This window comes from Rhodamnia argentea, chromosome 9 (assembly GCF_020921035.1).
Source record: "Rhodamnia argentea isolate NSW1041297 chromosome 9, ASM2092103v1, whole genome shotgun sequence".
NCBI classification, from domain to species: Eukaryota; Viridiplantae; Streptophyta; class Magnoliopsida; order Myrtales; family Myrtaceae; genus Rhodamnia; species Rhodamnia argentea.
Genome location: NC_063158.1, coordinates 6,815,112 through 6,842,240, shown reverse-complemented (window position 1 = coordinate 6,842,240; position 27,129 = coordinate 6,815,112). Strand labels below are relative to the sequence as shown.

At 40.9% G+C, this 27,129-nt stretch overlaps 1 protein-coding gene and 1 pseudogene across 1 annotated transcript in view; both read left to right on the top strand.

Moving 5' to 3' along the window:
* Nucleotides 1-27,129, top strand: part of LOC115748610 (TMV resistance protein N-like) — a 47,060-nt gene that overhangs the window by 5,944 nt on the left and 13,987 nt on the right. The gene's annotated exons all lie outside the window — the stretch shown is intronic.
* Nucleotides 3,764-26,144, top strand: LOC125316524 (annotated as a pseudogene).

Genomic DNA, 27,129 nt, shown 5'->3' with positions numbered 1-27,129 from the left:
TTTGATACTAGCAACATACGAAGGAGGAGGTTTGATATTTAATCACCGAATAAAAAGATGGATTATGTCCTTTTTGTCTCCTTTCCCATTACATAAAAATGATTAGGTTCAATTTAACCATTTTCCATGACGACAGGATATGATCTTCCTTCTCTTACGTGATTCAAAGCACGGAGAAGGTGATGGAGGAGTATGACACGATGCTTCGGACAAAACAACTCTCATCAGAATGCCTTCTAAGGACATCAGATGTCATGAGCCATCAAGTAAGATTGCTCATCCTGGATAACCTATTGATGACTATCACAAGCAAATCTGAGTTGTAATTTCCTCGAAGTACCCGATGTTTGAAGAATGATTTCCTTCCTCCCTTGACATCTATTTGGCTATGTTCATTGCCTAAACGCAGATACTTTCTATTTCGTTTTATCAGTGAGGATGCTCAAATGGAAGAGCAGCTGCTTCAAATAAGCCAGATGTACTCTCTAGGAAACCCCTTAACTTCAGTTATCTCAGTCCCTTAAGAATTCTTCTCGTGGTAAGTCATTAACATGTATTTGATACATTGCTATATTCTCTTCACAAGATTCCCTGTCCATTTTGGATTCTTAATGAGATTTGCGTGTCGAATTTGACCGAAGGCAGAATATTGATCAAATTCATCCCATCTGGAAAATCAGCTTCAGACTTTGTGCTATATTCATTCAAGCATTAGAATTTCTACGCTATGCAATGTGGATTTGTTCTGCCGATGCTCATTCTGGACCTTCGAAATAGCAAGATGTACTATAGCATGCTATGTAAGACAGAAAGAAACAATGCCATTTTAATCAAAAGAGAACCATATGTGGAGGCGCTTCTGATGTGAGATTCAGAATGAAGTGACTGTGTAGATGGACTGTTTGTTTTGGCACCGGAACAAAAGGCAGAGCTGGACGTTGTTCTTGCTTAGTGAGAGTTTTGGTGTCAACACTGCTCTGAAAGATGGAGATTCCTCAATGGCACCTGGCTTGATCTCATGATGTTGTTCCAATTTGCAGGGGCTGTTAATGCCTTTCTTAGGGATAGTTTTTCAGTTTTTGAAGAAGCTATTTAAATTGATGCAGTTTATGCAGGTTGCCAATTATAATTATCGTTCTCAGACAGTTCAGGCAGCTTGAGACTGTGGAATTATATCCATCCAACCCCTGATTTATTGAAGGACTAAGACTTGACAGCAGTTTCCTTATGAACTTGAGGAAAATGTAAACCATAATTATGCAAGTCCTAATGCCGAAGATTGAACATCCTGACATTAGAAACAGAGGATGAAAATGCAGAGTTTCAGGATTTCCATTCGAAATTCTTTTGCTCTATAGAGAATGTATTTTGATAGCTAGGACGGTTGCTGGCTAGATGCCAAAGAGCGGATCGTCAATGGTTCAAATGTCTTTCTTGGTCGTCCTTGTGGTAAAATGAAGCTACGTTCCCCCTGATCATGATATCGTTAGCATTAGTTAAAGAAGTATAGAAGTGTAGAGTAGCATGTTCGACTCACATTATTTGGCGTTCTAAATTTGTGCACGGATCTTGGGTTTTGAACTTACTGAGGCCACATTTTATGTTCTTGTTCTTGCAATTATAATAGAAGGCCATTGTCAGTTTCCATTCCTCTTCCAACTATACTTTTTCCATGAATGTGAATCCTTGCATATACAGAGTCTATATGAAAATTGTCAACGTCAGTGGTTCATGGGAGCCTACAAGCGCAAAGAGAGCGGCTGATGACAAGAACAGCTGGAACTCATTTTGCAGTATTTAGGGTCTGGAACGGGAAGGCTTCTCCATGTTCTTTCTTTATTAAGCATGGCGGGAGAGTTTAACACTTCCAATTATCAATTAGCTTCCGAGTTAGACATGGAGGTAGAATCGACACCGGGTGTATTTGCTTGAAGTAGTCGCCTGAAACTCTTGAAAGGCATCTCTAGATTCCCATTGTGGACATATGAAATGTATGATGCTTTGACAGATTGTTTTAAATTATTAGTCAAGCTGTATCTCGCACTTCATTCTCCTGCCTAGCCTCTGGCTTTCCCTCCTTCCTCTTTATCAGGGACGCTATGAATATGTCGCAGAGATAGCCAAGTGATCGTCTCGAGTTCAGAACCATCCAAAATAGTCGGGTAATCTTCCTAATTTACAAGGAAATCACTATACTTTCCCTCCGCCTTGACGGATAAATTGCAAAAAACTAGGCTCTACATGGTCACAAGAAGTAAGTTTTCACTCCGCACAAATATCATATAGACAACACGAGTATTGTGTATTATATACATGAAAAAGCACAGACAAATTGAATAATAATTATAATTATTAGAGCTCAATTATTTATGCCATCATTATATCCAGTATCACCACTTACTTATCAGTCATTTATGTCTAGAAATATGAGCTCTATTGTGTGGGGATGTCAACGGGTCGGGTCGTGTTTTCATGATACCCGACCCGACCCGAAACAATAGTGGAATGTGCTTGATCCGACCCGAACAAGACTCGAGACATTGAAGACATAATCCAAAATGGTCGGGTCGGGTCAAGTCGGATTTCATGTTTCATGTTTATCAATATATTAAGATGCAACAAAATACCAACATATATTTAAATAAAGGAAAAATAACATAAATGATCCCTAAACTTTGGCCAAATATATCGTATGATATCCGAACTTTTATTTTGACCTATATAGTCCATAGACTTTAGCCCAATGTGCAATGTGATCTGTGAACTTTCAACTTGTTCAATGTGGTCCTCGGATTTTTGGAACACTTTCAACTTAGTCTCCGAACTACAAAAAAATGTTCAAAGCCGTCCCAATACTTAAATTAATGGAATGACTATATTGAATATTTTTCTATAATTCAAGGACTAAATTGAACATGTTTCAAAAATTTAGGGACCACATTAATTAAAGTAAAAGTTCATAGACTACATTGCACATTAAGTTAAAGTTCAGAAACCATATTAGTCATATTAAAAGTTCGGGATCACACGACATATTGAATCAGGATCATTTGTATCACTATTCCTTAAATAATCGGAAGTTGGTCTCGGACGCTTCTTTTGAAATTTCCAAAACCATGAGAAAGCACTGAGAAAAAAAGGATGGAGACCAAGAAGAAGCTTCTGATATCAGAATCGTCAATCACGGCGAGTAGACTCTATCAAAACTCCCATTGACTCTAAAACAATCTGCAGCTCCAATACGCGTTTCCTTTTTCCCTGCACATACATCAAGCTCTCACATCTCCATGCCCGCTCAGAATCATACGCAGCTCTGTTTTCTGAAATCGAACTTTCGTATCTCGTCTCTGGTGGGTGCAGTTTCCTATCGGCCTCTCTCAATCTCTCTCTCCCTCTCTCTCTCTCTCTCTCTCTCTCTCTCTCTAAGTTAAACTCGAAACTGTTGTGCTGATGACAGGACTGCTGAGTTGCTTGGGCCCTTGATGTTTAGATGGACCGTTCTCGCTGGCCACAAGCCTCCTCAAGCTTCCAATCAAGATTCTCCGCTGGTTCGCTGAGAAGGTTCCACGTTGAGATCTCCCTATTTGATTTTTTCTTCCTCCATTAGACTTTTTTCGTTTTTTTACGCCATACTGTTTATTTATTCCGAGATATGACCAAGATCCAAAACACATTCGACCCGAAATCTTTATGATATCCAGAATTTAAGTTATTATCCGGCACAAATATGATCCGAACCGTAAAAACTCGAAAATTTGGATCCCGACCCATGTTTCGCTTCGGATATATTATTTGATTTTAAAACCCTCACTTATTATGTACATGTAATCGACGTATTAATTTAATTATTAGCAGTATTTGTTTATTTTAAATGGTTTTTCTTTATGCAGTATTTTTTCAGACACGCACGGGGCCCAGCCCGGAAGGACTGGAACCAGAACAGCTGGAGCCGACAGCGATGAGTAAAAAATTGCACTAGTCGGTGCAGGACGGTGGGCCCCATCGACAGCGAGGACGGGTGGTTCGCGAGGCTGCCCACTTCACGCGACGACTAAATCCAGTCATTTTGAAGTGTAAAGTACCCAAAACTCGGCTCTGCCTGGTAATCTTGTCGGGCAACCCGAATAGAGGCATTTTGTTCCTTGATATTCACTGAGAAATCGGTTCAAGAGTCATTGGAGGAGCAAAAATGAAACGTAAGATCGCACGCAATTCTGTCCAAAGCAACAAGAAGAGCAGACGTCGAAAAGCTGGTGATTCCGGTGTGTCTAGTTCCTCCGCCACTTCGGCGGGCAGTGATAACTACGATGTGTTCTTGAGCTTCAGTGGCAAGGATACTCGCAAAACCTTTGTGGATCACCTCTACCATGGCCTCGTTGATGCTGGAATCCGAGTGTTCAAAGACGATAATGAGCTTCGCGAAGGTGAGGAGATCGGCACCAACCTTCTCCAGGCCATTAAGAACAGTAAGATCTCGATCCCGATTCTTTCTCAGAACTACGCTTCGAGCAAATGGTGCCTTGAAGAGCTTGTTGAGATGATAGAGCGCATAAAGACCGTTGGCCATGTTGTCTTGCCCATATTCTACCGGGTTGAACCGTTCCATGTGCGACACCAGAAAGGTCGTTTTGGAGAGACGTTCTCCCATTTAAGTGAGAAGTATTCCGACGAAGATGCTGCAAAATGGAAACAAGCACTCCAAGGAGTGGCTTCCCTAAAAGGATGGGAATCGGAAAGAACTGCTGACGGGTATTTCATTCTCCATCAATTCCTTGTTTACTTTCTGTCAACTGGATCTTTGCTTTTAGTTGTAGAGGAGGCCATACATTCGTGTGTTTCTCAACTGGTGCTTGCTTTTTTCTTTTCTTTTTTTTCCTTTCTTTTTCATTAACTCTGATATGCTGTAGTGTTGTAATAATGAGATAACAGCATATGATTGTTCTTCTAATGTATTTTAACTCCAATGCCTTATAAACAGCCAAGAAGGAGAATTGGTGAAAACGGTCGTCAGAAAAGTTTTGTCCGAGTTAAAGAAGGCCTTCCATCTGGTTGTTATAGAACAACTTGTCGGAATCGATAATGCTGTGAAGGATATCTTGAGATTGTTGGATGATAGATCCAATGCCACACAAATTGTTGGCATTCATGGAATGGGGGGCATCGGTAAGACAACTTTGGCCAAGGCCGTCTACAATAAGCTTTTCGACCAGTTTCAGCATCGTAGTTTCATTGCAGATATTCGAGAATCCTCTCGACGCAAGGGCATTTCATGTTTGCAGAATCAATTAATATGTGATATACTGAAAAATAACAACCAAGTGTCCAATGCGGATGAAGGAATCAGGAACATGGAAGCTAGATTTAAATGTAAGAAAGTCCTACTTCTTCTAGATGATGTGGACCATAGTGATCAGCTCAAGGCTTTAGTTGGGAAACATGAATGGTTTGAGATGGGAAGTAAGATAATCATTACTACAAGAATAAGGTCTGTCCTTGATAAAGCTGGGGTGAACAGTCAATACGAACTCAAGGAAATCGCTAAGGACAAAGCTTTGATCTTGTTTAGTAGACATGCGTTTCTGAAGGACTTTCCTCCATGTGAATTTGAGTCTCTCTCTCGTGCTGTCGTGTCTCCTGCCGGAGGGCTTCCCTTAGCTCTCGAGATTATAGGTTCGTTTTTGTTTGGACAAAACCAAGCTTTTTGGGAAGACGCGCTGAAGAAGTTAAAGAAAGTACCACATATGGAAGTGCAAGAGAAGCTTAAGATAAGTTATGATACATTAAACTATGAGGAAAAGCAGATATTTTTGGACATTGCTTGTATCTTCCATGGACAAGATTTAAGACTTGTGTCCTACATGTGGGATGCCTGTAATTTTTTTCCAAAGACAGGGATTGAAACATTGACTTTTATGTCATTAATAAAAATTGGAGATAATGGAAAGCTGAAAATGCATGATCAATTAAAAGACCTTGGTAGGGAAATTGTTCGTCAAGAAGATTACGATGTGCCTATGAACCGAAGTAGGCTGTGGGTCCCCGAGGAAGCCTTGGAAGTACTTCAGAGAAATAAGGTAATTGTTACCTCTGTAGTTGTTCTATTCTCTGTTGACATGAATTCTCTTAATTGGAATGAATTGTTAGACCTTACAACCAAGATTATTGATGTGATTAGGAAGTGACGTGCTTAGCATCTATACTTGGTAGAGATTTTCTATCGAATAGGAAAACAGAGAGAAGAAAACCTTGGTTTAGACAATAAACTCCTTGCTGATTAATGGTTACCTGTGCATTTGGTGTTAGTATTGATTGATTCCAAGTCGTTATTTGATGAAGCCATCGTTTTTTTTTTCCCCTTGAATTGACCTATTGCAATGCTCCTCTAATATGATAAGAGTGGTGACTTTAGCTGATTTGATGCTACATTTGTGAAGGGAATTGAAAAAGTTCGCGTTCAGGCCCTCTATCTTCGCGGAGCCCCACCACAGAGTGTATTCACAACTGAACAATTTGAGACGCTACCCAACTTAAGGGTACTTGCAGTAGAAGATGCAAAACTGATAGGAGATTCCAAAGGCTTGCTTCCTAAGTTACGGTGCCTTGCGTGGAGGGGATGTCCTGCATTCGTGCCCACTAGTTTTAGTCTGGAGAAATTAGTCATACTTAATTTAACAGATAGTGACATTTCAGAGCTTTGGGAAGGTTGGAATCATCTCAAGGTTAGAAGGAGAGCATCTAGTTTTGTCTTTTGGTTCGAATTACTTACTCTTAACGAAAATATATCAATTTATTTGGTTTTTCAGGTGGCAAAGCAGTTGAAAGTTCTATGTCTTGGAAGATGCCGTTGTTTAAAAGTTACTCCTGATCTCTCAACCTTTCGAAATTTAGAAATATTAAGCCTTGGTGGATGTGATAATCTGGAGCAAATTGACGCTTCTATTGAAGAAGCCAAGGGCCTCGTAATTTTGGACTTGGCGGGATGTAAGAAACTCCGAGAGCTTCCTCAAGAAATGGGCAAGTTGGAAGAACTCAAGGAACTTTACATAGGCGGGACTGCTATAGAGGAAATTCCTCCATGGATAGGTTCTTTGAAGAAGATGGAGGTGCTTAACGCCAGGGGTTGCATGTCATTGGTTGGGCTTCCCGACTCAATTAGCCATATGATAAATTTGTCCACCCTTGACTTGAGTGATTGCTCCAAGTTATGTAGGCTTCCAAATAGCATCGGATCTCTCGTGAAATTGCAACGCCTGTCAGTATGCAAAGTGGGGCTTCCAAAAGATTCCCCATTTGATGATGCCCTCTATGATATCCCCAACTCAATTGGGAAGTTGCAATGGTTGACCAAATTGGACTTGTCAGGGTCAGGTATTTGCAAATTACCTGAATCCATTGGGGATTTGAAAAACTTGAAAATTCTGGATGTTTCTCAAAGTGGGGAATTGAGTAGTTTACCTAGTACTATTAGCAACTTGGGAAACCTTGAAGAATTATATGCCAGAAATTGCAGGAGTCTCGTAGGGGACATTCCTTTAGATGGGTTGTCTTCATTGAAGACCATTGCATTAAGTTCTACAAGCATTTCCGGCTTCGCGGACGCATTCGATAAGCTTTCTCGTCTTGAGAAACTTGATTTACACAATTGCCAGATGCTTCAATTGCTGCCACAAAGCATTAGTAACCTGCCTTCTCTACAATATCTCGATTTAGCAAATTGTGACAATCTTCAGTTATTGCCAGAGCTTCCTGCTTGTTTAACATTTCTGAGAGTCACCTGTCAGCATCGCACATTACCTCAACTTTCTCATCTGATCCACCTAAAAGAGCTCGCTGTTGTGGATTGCCGATTACTGGAATCCATGCCGGAGCTTCCCTCAAGAATATCGGAGCTTTTTGTCGGAGGGTGTGATCAGTTGAAAGAGTTACGGAGCTTGTCAGGTTTGGAATTCTTGTCGAAATTACATGTCTATTCGTGCAGCGAGCTGACAGAAATCAAGGGTCTTGAAGCATTAAAATACTTGGCAGAATTATATGTATCAATATGCGGGAAGTTGTCCAACCTCGACCGCCTTGAACATCTAGAGTCTTTGAGATCCTTTGGTTTGGGTAGGTTCTCTAAGTCAGACGGTGCTGTTTGTCCAGTAGAGGATGATATAGTTCGAGGCCTTGACAAATTGAAATACTTGGAAGAGCTGTGGTTAGGGGACTGTCAGTCCCTTGTAAGACCGGACCTTACGCAATTAACACATCTGAAGGTATTATTCTTTCACAAGTGCCACAATCTAGTCGAAATTAAAGGCCTTCAGAGATTGAAAAACTTGGAAATGTTGGGTATCATGGGGTGCAGATCCATTGAAACATTACCGGACCTCTCATGCTTCGATAACCTGAAACATTTGGACATTAGAGGGTGCTCGAAGCTTGGTGATGTTCAGGGTCTGGAGAAAGTCGCAAAAGTGTACAAATGAGGGATTCAGCTCCGAGCATCAGCAAATTGTCCACATCTGTCGCATTTCGAAGATTTAATGAAAAGATGGGGGTCAATCCCGCATGAACTTGTGGAGATCACAGAGCTCCGGGAATTTCATACGTTCATTGCACTGCTGCAGCAGAGAGACACGGTCGGTCCACGGAGAGAATGCTCCGACAAGTCAAGCACTTTGGCCACATTGTTCGGAACCATTCACGTTTCCTTCCAAAGGTAAATAAAGCAAGTCACACTATTCATTGTCAAATTTCATCAGCATTTCCTACTTGAAAGCACCAATTTTTCTTGGTTTACCTACGTTTTAATAAATCCATAAGCCTCTGTTTGTTTCGCAAATAATAAATTATTTGAAAAAACTTTGTATCGCTTAAGATTATTAGTTAATGAAAAACATTGTCATTATCGACAATCGCTTATGACTGAGTACTTTCATAGAAAATGAGAATATTTTTTGTTCATTCATTTTTCTATGCAAGACAAGCGATTACTTTCAGAAAATGTTTTCCAAACATTCATTCTTCCTTAAACAAAAAACGTCCTAAATTACCAAAGGTGCAGTTAGTAAAATACCAACTGTAAAATGATTCTATCAATGTCTCCTTAAATTAATCAGTGACCAGATTTTTTTCAAATTGTACTAGTGCAGCCCGTTAATAGATCTACAAATATGTCAATAAATTAGTATGTTAAGAATTTCTACCATTATTAAATATTTTCATCCACTCATAATTCTCAAGATGGATTATTTTCTTTTTGTCTCCTTTCCCTTTAATATGAAATAATTAGATCGAATTTAACCATTTTCCATGACAACAAGGTATTGTTTTCTTTCTCTTGCGTGATTCAAGGAACGGGAAAGCTGATGGAGGAGCATGACATGATGCTTCGGGGAAATCACTCTCTCGATAATGCCAACGGACATCGGAATGCCTTCTAAGCACGTCAAAAGTCATGGCCATCAAATAAGATTGCTCATCCTGGATAACCTATCAGTGACGTCGAGCCAGGAACTTTAAAAAGCTGTTTGTCAACGAGTCAAATGTCTTTCTTGGTCGCCCTTGTGGTAAAATCAAGTACGTTGCCCCTGATCATGATATTGGTAAGAGTTAATTTAGTATAGAAGTATAGAGTAGTACGATGGATTCGCATCATTTGGCGTTTTCAATTTGTACGCAGATCTTGTGTTTTGAACTCTGTGGCCACTGTGTAGTCTTGTTTCTGCAACTGTAATCCAAACCCATTGACAGTTTCCATTACTTTCCAATTCTACAGGAAAGGAAAAGAGAGGCACTTTACAATACTCTCTTCTATTTTTCCCATTTGTTGCAACAGAACGAGAACAGACAAAGACAAACGGCAGAAAGAAACACAAGTTAAAGAAGAAAGGGGTGATCATGAAGTGAGGTGAAGAGATCAAAGTTGATATATCCACTGAACGAGGACAGAGATTCAGGGCTTGTGGAGGTATCTTCCAGCAAGCAAAGCAGCTTCCATGACAAGAAAGAGGACCTCGACCACATCCTCCACTTGACATTTGCTTCCTCTAAACGTTCGCCCTCCAGAGTTCTTCAAGTTGGCCATGCAGTTCAGTAAGTTTTGGCTGCACTCCCGACTCAGACAGTCATCTGCCCAACATCTGCCAGCTCCCCGACTATGAATAGAAAAGTTAAATTAAAGGATCACACAATATGATTTCTTAGTACCTGGCTTAGTACATTTGACAAGCCAAAATATTTGTGAAGTTATTGTCCCAGCAGAGTCTATGAGAAAGAGAGAATCTAGGCATGATTGTGATGAAGTTATTAATGTCCACGATTGCGATGAGTTGAAAGACTTATCGAGTTTGTCAAGTTTGGAATTCTTGTCAAGATTAACTCTCAATTCGTGCAGCAAGCTGACAGAAATCGAGGGTCTGGAAGCATTAAAATACTTAGCATTCTTGACTGTATCAGGACGCAGGAAGTCATCCAACCTCAATGGCCTTGAACATCTAGAGTCTTTGAGATCCTTGTATTTGAGTATGTTCTCTACAGATGATGCTCTTTGTCCAGTAGAGCATGATGTAGTTCAAATTCGAGGCCTTGACAAATTGAAATACTTGGAAGAGCTGAAGGTACAGGACTGTCAGTCCCTCATCAGACTGAACCTTTCGCAATTAACACATCTGAAGATATTAAACTTTTACGAATGCCACAATCTAGTCGAAGTTAAAGGCCTTGAAAGATCGAAAAAAAACTTGGAAATTTTGGATTTGGAGGGGTGCAGATCCATTGAAGCCTTACCAGACCTCTCGTGCTTCGATAACCTGAAAGATTTGAACATCAAAGGGTGCTGGAAACTTCATGGTGTTCAGGGACCGGAGGAAGTCACAAACGTGGAAAGATGAGGGATTCAACTCCGAGCCTCAGCAAATTGTCCATCTGTGTAATTTCAAAAATTGAATGGAATGATGGGGGTCGATCTCGCATGAACTTGTGGAGATCACAGAGCTCCGGGAATCCAGGCGTCCAAACTCTAAAAGGCGAGCAGGGAGGCAACTTATGGGGATTTCATACGTTTACTGCACTACTGCAGCAGAGAGAAACGATTGGTCCATGGAAAGAATGTTCCGATAACCTGAAAGATTTGGCGATACTGTCCGGAACGATTCACGTTTAGCTTTGAAAGGTAAACAAAGCAGGTCACACTGTTCATCAGCATTTCCTACTTGATAACACCATTTTCTGGTCGTGGAGGTATGATGTTTCAGGGGAATCGTGCTCTGGATCGTTGGAATCAATAATACCTTCACAACGAAAAGTGCAAGGATTTACCGATGTTTTGATAAATCAGTAAATTACTTGTCCAAGTGAAGCACTTCAATAGATTGACAAATATGTCGACAGTTAGGAATAAAAAATGGATTATTTTCTTTTTGTTTCCTTTCCCGCTACATAAAAATGATTAGGCCTAATTTAATCATTTTCCATGACGACAGGATATAGTTTTCCTTCTCTTATGTGAATCAAGCGCTAGGGAAGCTGATGGACAAGGATGACATGATGCTTCGGAGAAACATCTTGTCAGCAGAATGCCATAGCCACCAAGTAAGATTGCTCATCCTGGATAACATATCGATGACTATAACCAGCAAATCTGAGTTTTAATGGAAGAACAGTTGCTTCAGATAAGCATTAGAATTTTTACGCAAAGATATGTGGATTTGTTTCGCCAGTGCTCATTCTGGACCTTCGAAATAGCAGGATATACCAAGCCTACTATCTACCACTATAGAAACGATGTCATTCTAATCTGGGACATGTGAACCAAAGAGAACCATATGTGGAGGTGCTTCTGATGTGAGATTCAGAATGAAGTGACTGTGTAGACGGACTGTTTGTTTTGGCACCGGAACAAAAGGCAGAGCTGGATGTTGTTCTTGCTTTGTGAGAGTTTTGGTGCCAACACTGCTCTCTGAAAGGTGGAGATTCGTCAATGGCACCTTGCGGCATGATCTCATGATGTTGCATCAATTTGCAGGAGCTGTTAATGCCTTTCTTAGGGATAGTTTTTCAGTTTTTGAAGCAGCTATTTGAATTGATGCAGTTTATGAAGGTTCCAATCCGTAGTTATTGTTCTCGACAGTTCAGGCAGCTTGAGACTCTGGGATCATACCCATCAGCTCCTGAGGTGTTGAAGGATTAACACTCGACAGCAATTTCCTTGTGAACTTGAGTAAAATATCAACCATAATTATGTGATTCCTAACGCCGAAGATTAAACATACCGACACTAGAAACAGAGGACGCGTGTGGGGAGTCTCAGGATTTCCGTTCGAAATCATTTTGTTCCAGAGAAAACGTATTTTGATAGCTAGGACAGTTGCCCACTAGATAGATGCCAAAAAGCTGTTTGTCAACGATTTAAATGTCTTTATTGGTCGCCCTAATGGTAAAATCATGTTCGTTCCCCCCCGGCCCTGATCATGATATTGTCAGCATTAGTTAATTAATTATAGTAAGTATAGAGCAGTATGTTCGATTCACATTATTTGACGTTCTAGATTTGTATGAGGGTCTCGGGTTTTGAACTCTGTGGCTACTTTATTATGTTCTTGATTCTGGATTTATAATTGAAGTCCATTGTCCGTTCCCATCACTCTTCCAATTCGACAGGTAAGGAAAATAGAGGCACTTTACAAACGCCCTCTTGTCCTTTTCCCACTTGTTGCAACAGAACGAGAAACAGCAGGAAGAAAACACAAATTAAAGAAGAACGGGGCGATCATGAAGTGAGGTGAAGAGACCCGAGTTGATATATCCATTGAACGATGACAGAGATTCAGGGCTTGTGGAGGTATCATCCGGCAAGCAAAGCAGCTTCCATGACAAGGGAGAGTGCGACGACCAAATCCTCGGCTTGTGGAGGTATCATCTCGTCCCCTGAATCCTCAGAACAGTAATTAAAGTTGGCTTGTGAATGAAGAGATGGATTAGTGAAATTGTGGAACAATTAAATTAGTTTTACTCGGTCTGCAACATACCCTTTCATGGGTGTGAATCCATGCATGTATAGACGTGTAAAGCTATCGGTCCCCAATCAATTACGTTTCTACATTCGTCCTCATAAAATACATGCCCATGCAGGACAATCGATTTGACGAGGAACAAGCTGAATGAGACTGTATGTCGAAACTCACTGTTTTGGCTTGAACCCGGGCGTTGTGCTTCATGCAGCAAGCGTCGAGACCGTCGCGGGGTCTCTCCCCCGTACTTCCGCTGCACAAATGATAAGCAGAGAGTCGAAATTACATGAAAACAGGAAATATGAAAGTAGGGAAGCCAACGTCTCAGACGCACAACCTTAACTCCGAGCCCAGCCCATTAGGGCTGCGTTTGGGAACCACTTTCCCAATGAGCTTTGAGTGTCTAAAGGCCTTTGGGTGAAATATTTGGTGTTTGGCAAATTTTTTTAAAATGGCCTTGGCTCAAAGTGAGCCTTCAAAATGCTGAAAGCCCAAGGCAGCTTCAAGGCTGCCTTGAGCTTTTAGCTTTCTCGGCAGTCAACAGTGTCAATTATTAGTAATTTTTTGAATTTTCAATATTACCCTCACTCATTCTTCATAATTCCACATTTACCCTCGCTGTCTTCATAATTCCTCTTCCCCTCTCTCGCTGCTTCCTTCGCCTTCAGCTCCGCTGGAAGCCTACTGTCGAACGCCGGTGCCGCAAGCGCCGTCGAGGAGGCTACTGCCGAATGCCGCCGTCGCAAGTGCCGCCGGAATCGAGCCACCTTTCCACGCCCTCGGCTGCAACAACTACCCTTCCTCCTCGCGATCCCAACACGCCCCGCCTCCCTAGATCCGGGCTTGCGAGGGCTCGACCTCGCCGGTGCCGCCTCACCCGGTTCGGAGATCACTCCTCACCACCGAAACCCTCCCAAGCCTTCGCTGCGAACAACCTCCATTTCCGTCGGGAAACACAATCACCGCGCTTCTATCTCAAGGAAGGCGACACTCTCCCGAGCACGTCGTCAAATCGCCGTTCGATGCTCACATTCTCGAGAATCCTCAACGTAGGATTGAGTTGGAGTCGGAGTACCCCGTCCTTGAGGTGAAGTGGGCTATGTTCTTTCCTCTTCGTATGCCTGGGTTTCTGTCTGTCTCCCGCACGAATGAGTGGAAAAAGGGAAATAAGACATTTTTCTTGAGTTGATTGAGTAGTAATGGGTGCACGACTCAGTGCAATTAACTCGTTTATTCCGTTTGAGGGAGGCGGAAATTTGTTCTTTTTGCAAAGGTATCTTGGCAATTGGCAGTGTCGTGGCGGTTGAAATTCCAAACGTTGTTATGAAGTTGGAATTATTAATGCATACTAATACGGTTTCTGTCTTAGCTAAGAGGATGTTGGTGCATGTGTCTGATTCTTTCCTCGCTTGTTGACTACGACATGAAGAACTTTATCTTAAAAAAGGGATCTTTATCTTGAGAATTGATCTGTTTCTTGAATCTATCGTCTTTTGAATTGGGTTTGGTTCATTGATCTCTCTCTGTGCGTGTGGGTGTCATTTGGGGTTCATTCATTTTGTGTTTTCTCTCCGGGCGGCTCTTATCCCTCCGGTCGAGTTGTCCGATCCAGCGATCATGAGGAAATATGGGGTGAAGCCCGATCCGGAGACGATTGACACCGTCTGCACTCTCGCCGCGCAGAAGGAGGGAACTTATTTATTGTGGAATCCAATGCAGGTTTCATTGAAACAATTTTATCATGTTCAAAAGTTTACATTTACTATCTGACCTCATTCTCGTGTTGCCTCAAGTTGATTGTGTGATTGAGATGCTTCCCTTCCTCTCTTCGAAGTTGTGTATGAATTTCATGGTCGGGTATATATGTTTATTCTTCGGTTTCTGCAAAGTAAATACCCCGAAAATTTGATCTTGGACCCCTTGGGTGTGTTATGTCCAAAGGAAATGCTTAGGCCAGTCGAGGTGCTACGCATGATTTTTCATTTGAGTGTGGAAAGAGATGTGATTCTAGAAAAAATACTAGCAAAGCGGAAGGTACCATAAGATCAACCAACATGTTGTCTTGCCATGACTTACGCCGCCTCGCCCGGCGATGGCGAGGTCGAGCCCCACCATGGCCGGGCAAGGCTCGACCTTGTCGGCTAGTCCTCTAGCCGATCGCCGGACCGGCTAGAGGTAGGAGAGGGGTCGAAGAAGGGAAAAAAAGAAAAAAAAAATATACAAAAATCATAAAAAAAATATTATAATACTAGGCTAAAGGCATTTGTGAATTTATATTTACCAAACAGCATTTTCCCAAACGTTCTTTTCAAGGCACTTTTTAATTACAATTTACCAAACAGCTTTTGCATTTCACCAAATCCCTTCGGACCAAAGGTATTTGCATTTTCTTAAAGGCTTTCCCCAAAAGCCTTTCCAAACGCACCCTAGATCTGATAGGACCTACACGGATTACATGAATCTTCTCAACGTGAGTGGTCCATGGGGCCCTACAAACGCAAAGAGTCAATTAGAGCGGCAAAGAGTCAATTACAGAGGCCTGACCCCGAAAAATAATGTCATTTGCGTTTATCAATGGAAAGTCCATTTTTTTTTTTCATTTTTAATGGCGAGTCTAGTTCAACTTGCTTAACTTTTCTCCTCCGGCAATTAAAATATATAAGGTCTTAAATTTGATCGAAATAAATAATTCTCCGTGCCATAGTAAGTCATCAACATGTTCGCATGCATCCAAACTCGTTTAGGAAGCTACACTATCGTATTCTTATTTTCTTTCTCAGGCAACAGGAAGGCTCCTTTATGTTCTTTCCTTCTTAGAGAGAGAGAGAGAGTCGAACTCTCCATTTGTCGAATAGCGGAAGAGGTACAACTGCTACCGGGTGTATTTGTCTGAAGGGGTACCTGAAATTTGAAGGCATCCCTCGATTCCAGACGTATTAAATTGTATGATAATTTGAGAAATTTTGTTGAATTATCGGTCAAGCTCTATCTCGCACGTTATCCTCCCATCTCGCATTCTGCTTTCGCTCCTTCCTCTTTATCAGCGACGCTATGAATATGGCACAGAGAAAGTCGGGTGATCGTTTCGAGATAGTTGAGTAATCTTCCTGGTTTACGAGGAAATTAATGTGCTTTTCCCGCCTTGAAGTATAAATTGCGAAAAACTGGGCTTTACAGGGTCATAAAAAGTCTTCATTCCGCATAAACGTCGTATGTAGCATGAAAAAGCACAGACAAATTGAGCAATAACTATAATTATTAAAAGTCTTCAATCGGCTTTACTAATAGAAAGTCTAGTTCAACTTGCTTATTTTTTTCTCCTCCGGCAACGGGGATAGATAATATTTTAAAATGTGACAGAAATTAACTATTCTCTCCGTTTGTTGACCCCAAAAAAATAAACCGTTCACCACTTGCTTATCTTTTTGTAAATGTGCCCAAACTCATTCAGAAAGCTATGCAATTTGGCCTGGAAGTCTAGTTCAATCATGTGTTTCCATTAGATGGTATTAATAAGTTATTAACATGATCATATGCGTCTAAACTCAACTACGCGGTTTCGCCAATAAGTTTAGTTCAACTTGCTTTTTTTCCCCTCCTCGGGCAACGGGAAGGCTTCTCCATGTTCTTTCTTTATTAAATATAGGGAGAGTTTAACTCTTCCAATTATCAATAGGTTCCGAGTTAAAACATAGAGGTAGAATCGACACCAGGTGTATTTTCCTGAAGTAGTCACTTGAAACTCTTGAAGGCACCTCTAGATTCCCAATGTGGACATATGAAATGTTTGAAGCTTTGACAAAATGTTTTGAATTATTAGTCAAGCTCTATCTCGCACTTCATCCTCCTACCTCGCCTCTGGCTATCTCTGTTTTGACGTAGAGATAGCCAAGTGATCGTCTCGAGTTCAGAACCATCCAAAATAGTCAAGTAATCTTCCTAATTTACAAAGAAATTAATATACTTTCCCTCTGCCTTGACGTAAAAATTGCGAAAAACTAGGCTCTACATGGTCACAAAAAGTAAGTTTTCACTCCACATAATTATCATAAAGACAAAACGAGCATCGTGTATTATGTACATGAAAAGGCATAGACAAATTGAACAAAAACTATAATTATTAGAGCTCAATTATTTATGCAATCATTATATCTAGTATCACCACTTAACACGTATCAGTCATTTATGTCTAGAAATATAAACTCTATTATGTAGGGGTGTCAACTGGTCGGGTCGTGTTTCCATGATACCCTACCCGACTTGAAACAATAGAAGAATGTGCTCGATTTGACTCGAACAAGACCCGAAACACTGAAGACTTAATCCAAAATGGTCGAGTCTAGTCGGGTTGAGTTTCATGTTTCATAAACATTAAGATGCAACAAATTACCAACATGTATTTAAATAAAGGAAAAATGACATAAATGTTCCTTGAATTTTATCCCAATGTGCAATGTAGTCTACGAACTTTTATTTTGACCTATATGATCCATAGACTTCAGCCCAATGTGTAATGTGATCTCCGAACTTTCAACTTGTTTAATGTGACCCCCAAATGTTTGGAATACGTTCAACTTAGTCATTGAACTATAAGAAAATGTTCAAAGCCGTCCTAGAACATGAATTAATTGAAGGTTTACATTGAATATCTTCCTATAATTCATTGACTAGGTTGAATATGCTTCAAAAGTTCAGAGACCTTCTTAGTCAAAGTAAAAGTTCAGGGCCCACATGACAAATTGGGTTAAAATTCAGGGACCATATTAGTCATACTAAAAGTTCAGCAAACACATTGCATATTGAATAAAGATCATTTGTATGGTTGTCCCTTAAATAAAAGGAAGCGAGTCCCGGACGTGTCTTTGCAATTTTCAAAACCATGAGAAAGCTCTGAGAAAAAAAAGAATGGAGACCAAGAAGAAGCTTCCGATATCAGAATCGTCAATCACGGCGAGTAGACTCTATCAAAACGTCCATTGACTCTAAAACAATCTGCAGCTCCAACACGCGTTTCCTTTTTTGCCTGCATGTACATCACCCTCTCACATCTCCATCGCCGCTCAGAATCATACGCAGCTCTGTTTTCTGAAAGCGAACTGTCGTATCTCGGAGGATCGGAGAAAAAATTGGGAGAGTGCAGGGCTCTGGGGTTCTTGATAGGCTTGCCCTTCGCTTTCGTTGCCGTGATCTTGTCTCTGGTGGGTGCAGTTTCCTATCGCCACAACACCCCCTCCCCTCCCCCCCCCTCTTCTCTCTCTCTCTCTAGGTTAAACTCAAAACTTTTGTGCTGATGACAGGACTGTACTGAGTCGCTTGTGACCTTGCTGCATTTGCTGTGTTGGGGTGGCGAAGATGGCCACGAGCCTCCTCGAGCTTCCAATCAAGATTCTCCGCTGGTTCCCTGAGAAGTCCCGTCGACAGCGAGGATGGGTGGCTCGCGACGATGCCCACTTCACGCGTAGACTAAATCCAGTCATTTTGAAGTGTAAGCAACCAAAACTCAGCTCTGCCGGGTAATCTTGGGCAAACCGGATAGAGGCATTTTGTTCCTTGATATTCTCGGAGAAATCGGTTCAAGAATCATCGAAGGAGTAAAAATGAAACATAAGCTCGCACACAATCCTGTCCAAAGCAACAAGAAGAGCAGACGCCGAAAAGCTGATGACACCGGTGCGTCTAGTTCCTCTGCCATTTCAGCGGGGCACCGACAGCTACGACGTTTTCTTGAGCTTCAGCGGTAAGGACACTCGCAAAACCTTCGTGGATCACCTCTACAACGGCCTCGTCGATGCTGGAATCCAAGTGTTCAGAGACAACAATGAGCTTCGCGAAGGTGAGGAGATCGGCCCCAACCTTCTCCATGCCATTAAGAACAGTAAGATCTCCATCCCAATTCTCTCTGTGAACTACGCTTCGAGTAAATGGTGCCTTCAAGAGCTCGTTGAGATGACAGAGTGCATGAAGAGCGCCGGGCATGTTGTCTTGCCCTTATTTTACCGGGTTGAACCGGCCCATGTGCGATACCAAAAAGAAAGCTTTGGAGAGACTTTCTCCCGTTTAAGTATGAAGTATTTGGAAGAAGATGTTGCGAAATGGAAACAAGCGCTCCAAGAAGTGACTTCCCTAAAGGGATGGGAATCGGAGAGAACTGCTAACGGGTATTTCCTTTACTATCTTTCAACAAGATCTTGTTTGTAGACGAAGCTATACATTCGTGTGTTCTTTCTCATCTTGTGCTTGCGTTTGTACTCTTACGTGTTGTAGTGTTGTGATAGTAAGGTATAACAGGATATGATTGTTCTTCTAATGCATTTTAGCTCGAACGCTTTATAAACAGCCATGAAGGAGAATTGGTGAAAATGGTTGTCAGAAAAGTTTTGAGCGAGTTAAAGAAGGCCTTTCAGCTGGTTGTTACAGAACAACTCATCGGAATCGATAATGCTGTGGAGGATATCTTGAGATTGCTGGACAATAACCCTAGTGCTACCCAAATTGTTGGTATTCATGGAATGGGGGGCATCGGTAAGACAACTTTAGCCAAGGTTGTCTACAATAAGCTCTCCGACCAATTTCATCATCGTAGTTTCATTGCGGATATTCGAGAATCCACGCAGCGCAAGGGCATTTCATGTTTGCAGAATCAATTAATATTCGATATACTGAAAATGAACAATCAAGTGTCTAATACTGATGAAGGAATCAGGATCATGGAATCTAGATTTAAACGTAAGAAAGTCCTACTTCTTCTAGATGACGTGGATGATACTGATCAAGTCAAAGTTTTGGTTGGAAAACACGACTGGTTTGAGAAGGGAAGCAGGATAATAATAACCACAAGAATAAGGTCTGTTCTTGATGATGTGAACTACAAGTACAAACTCAAGGAAATGGCTGAGGATAAATCTTTGATCTTGTTTAGTAGACATGCCTTTACGAGGGACTCTCCTCCGTGTGAATTTGAGTCTATCACTCGTGCTGTCGTATCCACTACCGGAGGGCTGCCCTTAGCTCTCAAGGTTGTAGGTTCATTTTTGTATAGGCGAAATCGAGGATTTTGGGAAGACACGTTGAAGAAGTTGAAAGAAGCACCACATCTTAAAGTGCAAGAGAAGTTGAGGATAAGTTATGATGCGTTAAACTATGAGGAACAATAGATATTTTTAGACATCGCTTGTTTCTTCAATGAAGTGCACGTAAGATCTATGTCCTACATGTGGGAAGCTTGTAATTTTCTTCCGAATATGGGGATCGAAACATTGAGTTTGATGTCGCTAGTAAAAATTGAAGATAAGGGACAGTTGAGAATGCATGACCAGGTGAGAGACCTTGGTAAGGAAATTGTTCGTCAAGAAGATTACAATACACCTATGAATCGAAGTAGGGTGTGGATCCATGAGGAAGCCTTAGAAGTACTTCAAAGGAATAAGGTAATTGTAACCTCTATTGTTGTTCTACTCTCTTTTGACATGAATTCTATTAATGGGACACTACAAAAAAACACGGATTTAGCCACGAAAAATTTGTGACGAAAAAAATTCGTTGCTAATTTCCGACAAAAATAGCGACAAAATAAATATTCGTCGCTATTTGTGATGACAATAGCGACAAAGAAATTAGTCGCTAATTAGCGACGAATATAGCCACGAAAAAAAATCCGTCGCTAATTAGCGACGAATGTAGCCACGAAAAAAAATCCGTCGCTAATTAGCGACGAATATAGCCACGGAAAACAATTTCGTCGATAATTAGCGACGAATATAGCCACGGAAAAAATTTCGTCGCTAATTAGCAACGAATATAGCCACAAAAAATAATTCGTCCCTAATTTGCGATGAAAATAGCCACGAAAAATATTTCGTCGCAATTTCCTTTGCGACGACAATAGGTTTCGTCGCCAATTAGCGACGAATATTTTTTTTTTGTCGCAAATTCTTCTCTTAAAAGTTAGCGACGAAAATCAACATTTGTCGCTAATTAGCGACGAACTTTTATTTTCGTCGCAAAATTAGCACTTTGAATAAAAATAACAAAGAAAATATTAAAATTACCGACGAACCATTCTTTTCGTCGCTAATTTTAGCGACAAAATGTATTATTCGTCACTAATATGACAGAAATAAAAATAAAAAAGAAAATGGTCAATTTAGCGACGAATTAGCTTTTTCGTCGCTAAGGTAGCGACGAAATTTATTTTGCGTCGCTAAGGTAGCGACGAAATTTATTTTGCGTCGCTAATATGATATAAATAAAAATCACATTAAAAATAAAAAATAATTAGCGACGAACTGCGTTTTTCGTCACTAATTTGTTGCTATCATTTAGCGACGAAAATTTCCGCTCGTCACTAATTAGCGACAAACGTTGATTTGGTCGCAAAATTAGCACTATGAATAAAAATAAGAAATAAAATATTAAAATTAGCGACGAATCATATTTCGTCGCTAATTTTATATAAATATAAAAAAATAAAATATTCAATTTAGCGACGAATTAACTTTGTCGTCGCTAATTTAGCGACGAAATTTTTTTTTTGGCGCTAATATGCTATAAATAAAAATAAAAGTAAAAAATAAAATATTAAAATTAGCGACGAATTAGCTTTTTCATCGCTAATTTAGCGATGAACAATTTTGTTCGTGGTAAAATTAGCACTTTGAATAAAAATAAAAAAGAAAATATTTCAATTTAGCGACGAAAATAATTTTTTCGTTGCTAATTTAGCGACGAAATGTATTATTCGTCGCTAACATGATATAAATAAAAATAAAAAAGAAAATATTAGTGACGAATTTTTTTTCCGTCACTAATTTAGTGACGAATTAGCTTTTTTGTCGCTAAATTAGCAACGAATTGTTTTGTTCGTCGCTAAATAAGCCACAAATTATTTTTTTCGTCGCTACGTTTCTCTCTCTTATCTTTTTAATCTTTCTTTTGGCGGTATTTTTTAAAAGCCTCCCGCCCTCTCTCTCTCCCGCTTGTACGACGTCTTCAGTCTGCTGGTACGACTACCTTATCTTCCTTTCTTTTTCTGCTTCTGCGTCTTCTTCCTTTTTCTTCTTGTTCTTCCTTGCTTCTGCATCTTCTTCCTTTCTTTTTTCTTCTTGTTCTTCCTTGCTTCTGCATCTTCTTCCTTTCTTTTTCTTCTTGTTCTTCCTTTCTTTTTCTTCTTCAGCCGATTGACCCACCTCCACCCGACCACTACAGCCTGCACCACCACCCTCCGTCCACTCCCGTTGCCGGTCACGCCTCACGGTCGGCCGGCCTCGCGCGAGCCGCAACCAGCTGAGATCGTCGCTTGGTCGCCGTAAACCCGGGACCTTCGCCCACGACCCTCCTCCACCCGAGCTCCGCCGCCACCGATCGCCGTTACCCAACCACCTCCAACCACGTGAGCTGGCCGAGACCCACAGGATCGACGACAAGCCCGCCGCGACGACGATTTGAGCTCCCTGCTCGTGAACCCGACGTGCCGATGAGAAAGACGACGAGGGGCTTCGTGAGGAGGATGGCGAGGCGGCGGAGGAAGCAGCCCGCGGCGGCCGAGAGCCCGGAATAGTACCGGGAGAGCGGGACCGGGGCGAGGAGGAGCTCGAGGGCGTGGGCGAGGATCCCGAGCTTGCGGGTCCTTTGGTACCTGCGCATGGCCTTGGCTTTCTCGGCCTTGACGACGTCGAACTCGTGGGACGACGCCGAGTCCATTTCTTTTCTCGAGAAAGGCGGTGGTGGCTGGTTCTGATCGCTTCTACAAGGGAAGAGAGGATTAGAGAGTCGGATCGGAGCAGCGCATTTATAGTACGAAGAAGAAAGAACGGGTCCTCTGAATACATAGCATTGATGAATATTTCTATTTCGAGTGCTTGCTTGCTTGCTGTGGGTTAGGACGACGAGATCGCCGCCGTCCCGCGCCATCTTCCCCAACAGCCCCGGCGCCGTTGTCCAGCCACTATCCGAGCCCTAGCCGTCCGTGGCGCGTCGACCAACTACTGTCGATTGTGGAACCGTGAGCCTCGCGACCCGAACCCGTTAAGTTGACCCAACCCGAGGAACCCGACTCCTACGGAACCATGATATTATTAAGTGCTTAATCAATGTTAAATATAAATTGCAGAAATTAATTTTTTTTAATCAAATTTAAAATCGAAAAGTAAAAAAATGATTTTATCATATGAAAAAAATAAAATTTCGTCGCTAAATTGGGTTTTGTGACAAATTTTGCCACGAAAAAAAATTCGTGGCTAATCCGGCGTCGCTAAATTTAGCGACGAAAACACAATGTTTTCGTCGCTAAATTTAGCGACGAAATTTATTTTCGTGGGAAAATTCGTGACTAATTAATGAGGAATAATTTTTGTCGCTAATTTGCCACTGAGGGTAATTCGTCGCAAAATTCGTGGCCAATTAGCGACGAAACTTTTTCCTCGCTAATTAGCCACCGATAGGTATTCGTCGCAAAATTCGTCGCTAATTAGTCACAAATTTTTTTTTTTCGTCGCTAAATTTTGCGACGCCGGATTAGCCACGAATTTTTTTTCGTGGCAAAATTCGTCGCAAAAGTCAATTAGCGACGAATTTTGCAAAATTTTTCGTGGCAAAATTCGTCACTAAATCCTTGTTTTTTTGTAGTGGGAATGAATTGCTAGACATCACAGCCGACATTACTCTCCTTATGTTATTTCCTTGATGTGATTAGGTAGACATTTTCTATTGGTTGAAAAAGAAAACAAAACGTTTGGGTTTAAAGAATAAAAAACTTTTGTAATTTAAGGACATCATTTCCTCTTATGAAGGGAAAAGTGCATTTACTAAAGAAAGAAATTTAGTGCTCACATTTATTAAAATAGGGGAAATCTAAACAAAATCATCCGAAAAATCTAAAGTGGTACACGCTTACCCTTGAATTTCCAACTGTTACCTAATAATACCGCATCAACTCTCATTTCGTCATAGCCATTAACTTATTATTATTAGTTTTCTGTCAGCATGTGCAATACATGTAACTTTTACGGTGTAAAAGTATATTTTCATCTAATCTTTTGGAAGGGAATTCCTCTTTTCCCCTTAATTACTGTATAAAAATAAATAGCATATAAAATAGGAGAAAACTAGAGTAACTGACGTACGAATAATAGAAAAAAATAAATATCAACAACAATATTAAGCAATAAAATTTATTATTTGACAGCCACTTTAACAGAAGATATTTTGTAAAAAGAGTAAACAGAAATTGGAAAAGGCCTCAACAATCAAGGTGAAATGACGAAAATTGATTTACTGATTATCTATATTTAAGGGGTTCATTGATATAAAATACGATTAATTAATAAACATATTTCAAACTTCATAAAAGGAAATGATGTCCTTAACTTATAAAAGGATATGGTTAACCAAAATCCACTGCAATAATCTTAAATATTTTTTTGTTGATTGCTCCTCTCCACTGTTATGTAACATTTGTGAAGGGAAAAGAAAAGGATCGCGTTAAGGCCCTTGATTTATTCAACAACAACTCGCACGTGGAGCTCGCAACGGAGCAATTTGAGACACTACCGAACTTGAGGTTCCTTTCAGTACATAACGCAACACTCATTGGAAATTCCAAAGGCTTGCTTCCTCAGTTACGATGCCTCGTGTGGACGAAATGTCCTGTATCCGGGCTTACTGGCTTTCATCTGGAGAAATTAGTCGTACTTGGGTTTGCACAAAGTGACATTTCAGAGCATTGGGAAGGTTGGAGTCATCTTAAGGTCAGAAGAAGAGCATCTTGTTTTGTCTTTTGTTTCTAATGATTTATATTCTCAGTGAAAATTTATCAATCATTTTGTTTTGCAGGTGGCAACCCAGTTGAAATTTCTAGTTCTTGTAGATTGCTATTGTTTAAATGTTTCTCCTGATTTCTCAGCCTTCCAAAATTTGGAGGTGTTAACCATCAAAAGATGTCATAATCTGAAGCAAATTCACCCTTCTATTGGAGAAGCCAAGGGCCTCCTTCATTTGAAATTTCAGGGATGTGAGAAACTCCAAAAGCTACCCCAAGGAATGGGCAAGTTGAAAGAACTGAAGCAACTTTCCCTAACCAATACTGCTATAGAGGAAATTCCTCCATGTATAGTTTCTTTGAAGAAGCTGGAGAAGCTAGTTGCCTCTGATTGCAAATCGTTGGTTGCACTTCCTGACTCAATTAGCCATCTGGTAAATCTGTCGCACCTTGACTTGAGTGGTTGCTCGAAATTATGTAGACTTCCAGAATGGATCGGATCCCTCGTGAAATTACGGTACTTGTCATTGGAGGGAGTGGGTATTCCAGAAGATGCCCAACTTGATCATGCTCTCTTTCATATCCCCAACTCAATTGGGAAGTTAGAATGGTTGACTAAATTAAACTTGTCACGATCAGGCATTTGCGAATTACCTGAATCTATTGGGGATTTGAAAAACTTGAAAATTTTGAATATTGCTCATTGTGAGAAATTGAGGAGTTTGCCTAGTACTATTAGCAAGTTGGGCAGCCTTGAACGATTAGATGCCACCGAATGTCAGGGTTTAGGAGGGGAAATTCATATAGATGGGTTATCTTCATTGAAGATCCTTCAATTAAGTGGGACATGCATTTCTGGCTTATTCGACACATTCAATAAGCTCTCTCGTCTCGAGAAACTTGAAATGCCATAAATTGTGAGAGTCTGGGAGGGGAAATCCCAATAGATCGGTTGTCTTCATTGAAAATCCTTCGATTAAGATCGACAAGTGTTTCTGGCTTCCCCGATGAATTCGAGAAGTTGTCTCGTCTTGAGAAACTCGATTTGTGCCACTGCAACATGCTTCGATTTCTGCCACAAAGCATCAGTAAGCTGCCTTCTCTGCAACACCTGACTTATTAAGGTGTGACAATCTTCAGTCGCTGCCGGAACTTCCTGCCTGTTTAATTGGTTTGGCAATCACCTGTCAGCATCGCACATTGCCTCAACTTTCTCATCTAATCCACCTCAAAAAGCTCAATGTTGTGGATTGCCGATTGCTGGAATCCATGCCAAAGCTTCCCTCAGGATTATTGCAGCTTCATGTTGACGATTGTGATCAATTGAAAGAGTTACCGAGTTTGTCAAGTTTGGAATTCTTGTCAAAATTAGATCTTAATTCATGCGGAGAGCTGACAGAAATCAAGGGTCTAGAAGCTTTAAAATCCTTAGCAAGACTGACTGTATCAAGATGCGGGAAGTAGTCCAAACTTGACGGCCTTGAACATCTATTCAGAAACTTAGAAGAATTGGATATCCACGGGTGCACATGCATTGAAACATTACCAGACCTCTCCTGCTTCGATAACCTGAAAAAATTGGACATTAGAGGGTGCTCGAAGCTTCGTGAGGTTCAGGGACTGGACAAAGTCACATATGTGTACGAACGACTCTGGCAGCTGGGAGAAACAATTGGTCCATGAAAAGAATGCTGTGATGAGGAGCACTTTGGCTGCAATTTCCGGAACGATTCACGTTTTGCTTTGAAAGGTAAATAAAGCAGGTCAGATGTCATGGCCATCAAGTAATATTGCTCATCCTGGATAAGCTATTGATGACTATCACAAGCAATCTGAGCTGTAATTTTTTTGAAATCCCAAGTTTGAAGAATGATTTGCTTTCCCCCTTGACATCTATTTGTTTATGTTTATTTGCCTAAACACAGATACTTACGATTTGGCCGTCCAAAGTTCTTGTAGTTGGTCGCGCAGCTCAGTAAGTTTTGGATGCACTTCTTGCTCAAATAGTCGTCGGCACAACACCCGCCAGGTCTCAATGTCACATATATCTATATATGTGGACGATACTACCCATCCATGAAAAAAGATCAAATTAAATCATCACACAATATGATTTCATCATCATAGCCGTCCATTAGTGCATTTCAGAAGCCAAAATATTTGTGATTTTATTGTCCCAGAACGGTCAAGAGAATCGAGATATGCGCTTTTTTATGTAAAGCCATATGTTGATATTGTAGCCAACATGAGTGCATTTGCTCCTCCACGATCTCCTCCCCCAAAACCTCAGAACAGTAACGAAGAGATGTTTTAGTGAAATTGGGAATCAACAGCGCCTTTGAATGTTTTTTACCACACTTGATGTCTCTTCTTTGTTTTGAC